The sequence below is a fragment of the Coregonus lavaretus genome, assembly GCF_964263955.1.
Source record: "Coregonus lavaretus genome assembly, contig: HAP1_SCAFFOLD_755, whole genome shotgun sequence".
Taxonomy (NCBI): domain Eukaryota; kingdom Metazoa; phylum Chordata; class Actinopteri; order Salmoniformes; family Salmonidae; genus Coregonus; species Coregonus lavaretus.
Window position 1 is genome coordinate 27,142 of NW_028162225.1, and position 6,093 is coordinate 33,234.

The following is a 6,093-nucleotide window of genomic DNA, read 5'->3' on the forward strand; positions in this document are numbered from 1 at the left end:
TCAATAGAGAGGTATACTTTCTGGGTGATTTGATTTATTGACTGGCTTTCATCAGGCTGGGTCAAATAGCCGACCAATCAGCCTGTGTCACGTTCGTTGAAGGACGGGTCAGACCAAGGCGCAGCGTGATATGCGTACATGTTTATTAACGTAATAAACAACACGACAAAACAACAAAGGAAACGAAACGTGAAGTCCAAGGTAGTACAGAACAACATACCTTACACGGAACAAGATCCCACAACTAGACAGTGCCAATAGGCTGCCTAAGTATGGTCCCCAATCAGAGACAACGAGCGACAGCTGCCTCTGATTGGGAACCACACCGGCCAACATAGATCCACACATACTAGATCGACAACATAGAAAAAGCACAACAAGGAATATACACACCCTGACTCAACATATAAGTTGTATATATATACATATACTAGAGTCCCCTGAGTCAGGGCGTGACAGTACCCCCCCCCCCCCCCAAAGGTGCGGACTCCGACCGCACAACATAAACATAACAGGGTAGGGGCCGGGTGGGCATTCCGCCTCGGAGGCGGATCCGGCTCGGGGCGTGACGACCTCTCACTCTCCGCCTCCCTGTTGCGCCCCTGGTCTGGTCTGGATCTCGGCGCACTGCTTCCCCTCTCCTTCCTCCTACGATACTCCAGGCCCTGTCTGGACCCTGGTGTGGGAGACCCCGAACCTGGAGAGAGGCTGACGTCATGGTATGGACTGGAGCCGCTGACCGGAGCTGGACTGGGCACCGGTGGAGCGGACTGCTCTGGCTCCGGAGTGGAGCCGCTGACCGGAGCTGGATCAGGCACCGGTGGAGCGGACTGCTCTGGCTCCGGAGTGGAGCCGCTGACCGGAGCTGGACTCGACCCCGGTGGAGCGGACTGCTCTGGCTCTGGAGTGGCGCAGCTGACCGGAGCTGGATCAGGCACCGGTGGAGCGGACTGCTCTGGCTCCGGAGTGGAACAGCTGACCGGAACTGGATCAGGCACCAGTGGAGCGGACTGCTCTGGCTCCGGAGTGGAATAGCTGTCAAGCACCGGTGGAACGGGCACGGGCCGTGCCGGACTGGACAAACGCACCACTGGTCTGGTGCGAGGAGCAGGCACGGGCCGGACCTGACTTGGAACACGCCCCACTGGCTTGGTGCGAGGGACAGGAACAGGCCGGGCCGGGCTGGCGACGCGCACCACTGCCTTGGTGCGAGGAGCAGGAACAGGCCGGGCCGGCGACGCGCACCACTGGCTTAGTGCGAGGAGCAGGAACAGGCCGGGCCGGACTGGCGAGGCGCACCACTGGCTTGGTGCGAGGAGCAGGAACAGGCCGGGCCGGGCTGGCGACGCGCACCACTGGTTTGGTGCGAGGAGCAGGACTGGGATCCTTTATTAACCCCCACTCCTTCTGCTGCCTAACCAGCTCCTCTCGCCGTGCCTCTACTCTTTCCTTCTCCCTTTTAGCCTCCTGTAGCGCCTCCCTCTGACCGAATAACTCCTGCTCCCTCTGAACCAATAGCCCCCGTAACATGGTGGCCTCCTCTCCTAACCTGCAGATCCGCCCTTTAACGGCCTCCTGCTGCCTCGTCATCCACACCGTGTGCCCCCTCCCAAAATTTTCTTGGGGTTGCCTCTCGGGTCTCCGTCGTCGGCACTGTTGGCACCGTTTCTCCTCTCCTACCTGGGCATCCTCCTTCATCGCCCTCCGATAACGGACGGCCTCCTCCTCCGTAATTCTCCCCCAACCGAGGAGGACATCTACTAACGTAACCTCCTGTTGAGTCCCAGGCGTTTGCTCCTTCTCTGCACGCTGCTTGGTCCTTGTTTGGTGGGATCTTCTGTCACGTTCGTTGAAGGACGGGTCAGACCAAGGCGCAGCGTGATATGCGTACATAGAAAAAGCACAACAAGGAATATACACACCCTGACTCAACATATAAGCGTCCCCTGAGTCAGGGTGTGACAGCCTGTTACCAACCCTTAGTAAACTTTTGGAAAAAATGGTGTTTGACCAGATAAAATGCTATTTTACAGTAAACAAATTGACAACAGACTTTCAGCACGCTTATAGGGAAGGACATTCAAAAAGCACAGCACATACACAAATGACTGATGATTGGCTGAGAGAAATTGATGATAAAAATATTGTGGGGGCTGTTTTGTTAGACTTCAGAGCAGCTTTTGACATTATCAATCATAGTCTGTTGCTGGAAAAACGTATGTGTTATGGCTTTACACCCCCTGCTATATTGTGGATGAAGAGTTACCTGTCTAACATAACACAGAGGGTGTTCTTTAATGGAAGCCTCTCCAACATATCCAGGTAGAATCAGGAATTCCCCAGGGCAGCTGTCTAGGCCCATTACTTTTTTTAATCTTTACTAACGACATGCCACTTTGAGTAAAGCCAGTGTGTCTAAGTATGTGGATGACTCAACACTATACACGTCAGCTACCACAGCAACTGAAATGACTGAAACACTTAACAAAGAGCTGCAGTTAGTTTCAGAATGGGTGGCAAGGAATAACTTAGTCCTAAATATTTCAAAAAATAAAAGCATTGTATTTGGGACAAATCATTCACTAAACCCTAAACCTCAACTAAATCTTGTAATGAATAATGTGGAAACTGAGCATGTAGAGGAGACTAAACTGCTTGGAGTAACCCTGGATTGTAAACTGTAATGGTCAAAACATATTGATACAACAGTAGCTAGAATGGGAAGAAGTCTGTCTATAATAAAGCGCTGCTCTGCATTCTTAACAGCACTATCAACTAGGCAGGTCCTAAAGGCCCTAGTTTTGTCGCACCTGGACTACTATTCAGTCGTGTGGTCAGGTGCCACAAAAAGGGATTCAGGAAAATTGCAATTGGCTCAGAACAGGGCAGCACTGCTGGCCCTTGGATGTACACAGAGAGCTAACATTAATAATATGCATGTCAATCTCTCCTGGCTCAAAGTGGAGGAGAGATTGACTTCCTCACTACTTGTATTTTGAGAGGTATTGACTTGTTGAAATCACAGAGCTGTCTGTTTGAACTACTGGCACACATGCATACCCCACAAGACATGCCACCAGAGGTCTCTTCACAATCCCCAAGTCAAGAACAGACTATGGGAGGCGCACAGTACTACATAGAGCCATGACAACATGGAACTCTACTCTACTATTTCTAAAACAGATAAAAATACACCTTATGGAACAGCGGGACTGTGAAGCAACACAAACATAGACACATGCATACACACACATGATAACATACGCACTATACACACATGTACACATGGATTTTGTGTTGTAGATATGAGGTAGTATAGTAGAGGCCTGAGGGCACACACTTAATATGTTGTGAAATCTGTTATGAATGTATTGTAATGTTTTGTAAAGTCTATATTCTCTCTCTCTAGTATAGTTTATATTCTCTCTCTAGTATAGTCTATATTCTCTCTCTCTAGTATAGACTATATTCTTTCTCTCTAGTATAGTCTATATTCTCTCTCTAGTATAGTCTATATTCTCTCTCTCTAGTATAGTCTATATTCTCTCTGTAGTATAGTATATATTATCTCTCTCTAGTATAGTCTATATTCTCTCTCTCTAGTATAGTCTATATTCTCTCTCTAGTATAGTCTATATTCTCTCTCTCTCGTATAGTCTATATTCTCTCTCTCTAGTATAGTCTATATTCTCTCTCTAGTATAGTCTATATTCTCTCTCTCTAGTATAGTCTATATTATCTCTCTCTAGTATAGTCTATATTATCTCTCTCTAGTATAGTCAATATTCTCTATCTCTAGTATAGTCTATATTCTCTCTGTAGTATAGTCTATATTCTCTCTCTCTAGTATAGTCTATATTCTCTCTCTCTAGTATAGTCTATATTCTCTCTCTAGTATAGTCTATATTCTCTCTGTAGTATAGTCTATATTCTCTCTCTCTAGTATAGTCTATATTCTCTCTCTCTAGTATAGTCTATATTCTCTCTCTCTAGTATAGTCTATATTCTCTCTCTAGTATAGTCTATATTCTCTCTCTCTCTAGTATAGTCTATATTCTCGCTCTCTAGTATAGTCTATATTCTCTCTCTCTAGTATAGTCTATATTCTCTTTCTCTAGTATAGTCTATATTCTCTCTCTAGTATAGTCTATATTATCTCTCCCTAGTATAGTCTATATTCTCTCTCTCTAGTATAGTCTATATTCTCGCTCTCTAGTATAGTCTATATTCTCTCTCTCTAGTATAGTCTATATTCTCTTTCTCTAGTATAGTCTATATTCTCTCTCTAGTATAGTCTATATTCCCTCTCTGTAGTATAGTCTATATTCACTCTCTTTAGTATAGTCTATATTCTCTCTCTAGTATAGTCTATATTCTCTCTCTCTAGTATTGTCTAGATTCTCTCTCTAGTATAGTCTATATTCTCTCTATAGTGTAGTCTATATTCCCTATCTCTAGTATAGTCTATATTATCTCTCTCTAGTACAGTCTATTCTCTCTCTCTAGTATAGTCTATATTCTCTCTCTAGTATAGTCTATATTATCTCTCTCTAGTATAGTCTATATTCTCTCTCTCTAGTATAGTCTATATTCTCTCTGTAGTATAGTCTATATTCTCTCTCTCTAGTATAGTCTATATTCTCTCTCTCTAGAATAGTCTATATTCTCTCTCTAGTATAGTCTATATTCTCTCTCTCTCGTATAGTCTATATTCTCTCTCTCTAGTATAGTCTATATTCTCTCTCTAGTATAGTCTATATTCTCTCTCTCTCGTATAGTCGATATTCTCTCTCTCTAGTATAGTCTATACGTCCTTTAACATACAGTACAGCTGGGGAGAGAACGTCCTTTAACATACAGGACAGCTAGAGAGAACGTCCTTTAACATACAGGACAGCTGGGGAGAGAACGTCCTTTAACATACAGTACAGCTAAGGAGAGAACGTCCTTTAACATACAGGACAGCTAGGGAGAGAACGTCCTTCAACATACAGTACAGCTGGGGAGAGAACGTCATTTAACATACAGGACAGCTAGGGAGAGAACGTCCTTCAACATACAGTACAGCTAAAGAGAACGTCCTTTAACATACAGGACAGCTAGGGAGAGAACGTCCTTTAACATACAGTACAGCTAAGGAGAGAACGTCCTTTAACATACAGGACAGCTAGGGAGAGAACGTCCTTTAACATACAGTACAGCTAAGGAGAGAACGTCCTTTAACATACAGGACAGCTAGGGAGAGAACGTCCTTTAACATACAGGACAGCTAGGGAGAGAACGTCCTTCAACATACAGTACAGCTAGGGAGAGAACGTCCTTTAACATACAGTACAGCTAGGGAGAGAACGTCCTTTAACATACAGTACAGCTGGGGAGAGAACGTCCTTTAACATACAGGACAGCTAGGGAGAGAACGTCCTTCAACATACAGTACAGCTAAAGAGAACGTCCTTTAACATACAGGACAGCTAGGGAGAGAACGTCCTTTAACATACAGGACAGCTAGGGAGAGAACGTACTTTAACATACAGTACAGCTAAAGAGAACGTCCTTTAACATACAGTACAGCTAGGGAGAGAACGTCCTTTAACATACAGTACAGCTGGGGAGAGAACGTCCTTTAACATACAGGACAGCTAGGGAGAGAACGTCCTTTAACATACAGGACAGCTAGGGAGAGAACGTCCTTCAACATACAGTACAGCTAGGGAGAGAACGTCCTTTAACATACAGGACAGCTGGGGAGAGAACGTCCTTTAACATACAGTACAGCTAAAGAGAACGTCCTTTAACATACAGTATAGCTGGGGAGAGAACGTCCTTTAACATACAGTACAGCTAAAGAGAACGTCCTTTAACATACAGTACAGCTAGGGAGAGAACGTCCTTCAACATACAGTACAGCTAAAGAGAACGTCCTTTAACATACAGTACAGCTGGGGAGAGAACGTCCTTTAACATACAGTACAGCTAAAGAGAACGTCCTTCAACATACAGTACAGCTGGGGAGAGAACGTCCTTTAACATACAGTACAGCTGGGGAGAGAACGTCCTTTAACATACAGTACAGCTAAAGAGAACGTCCTTCAA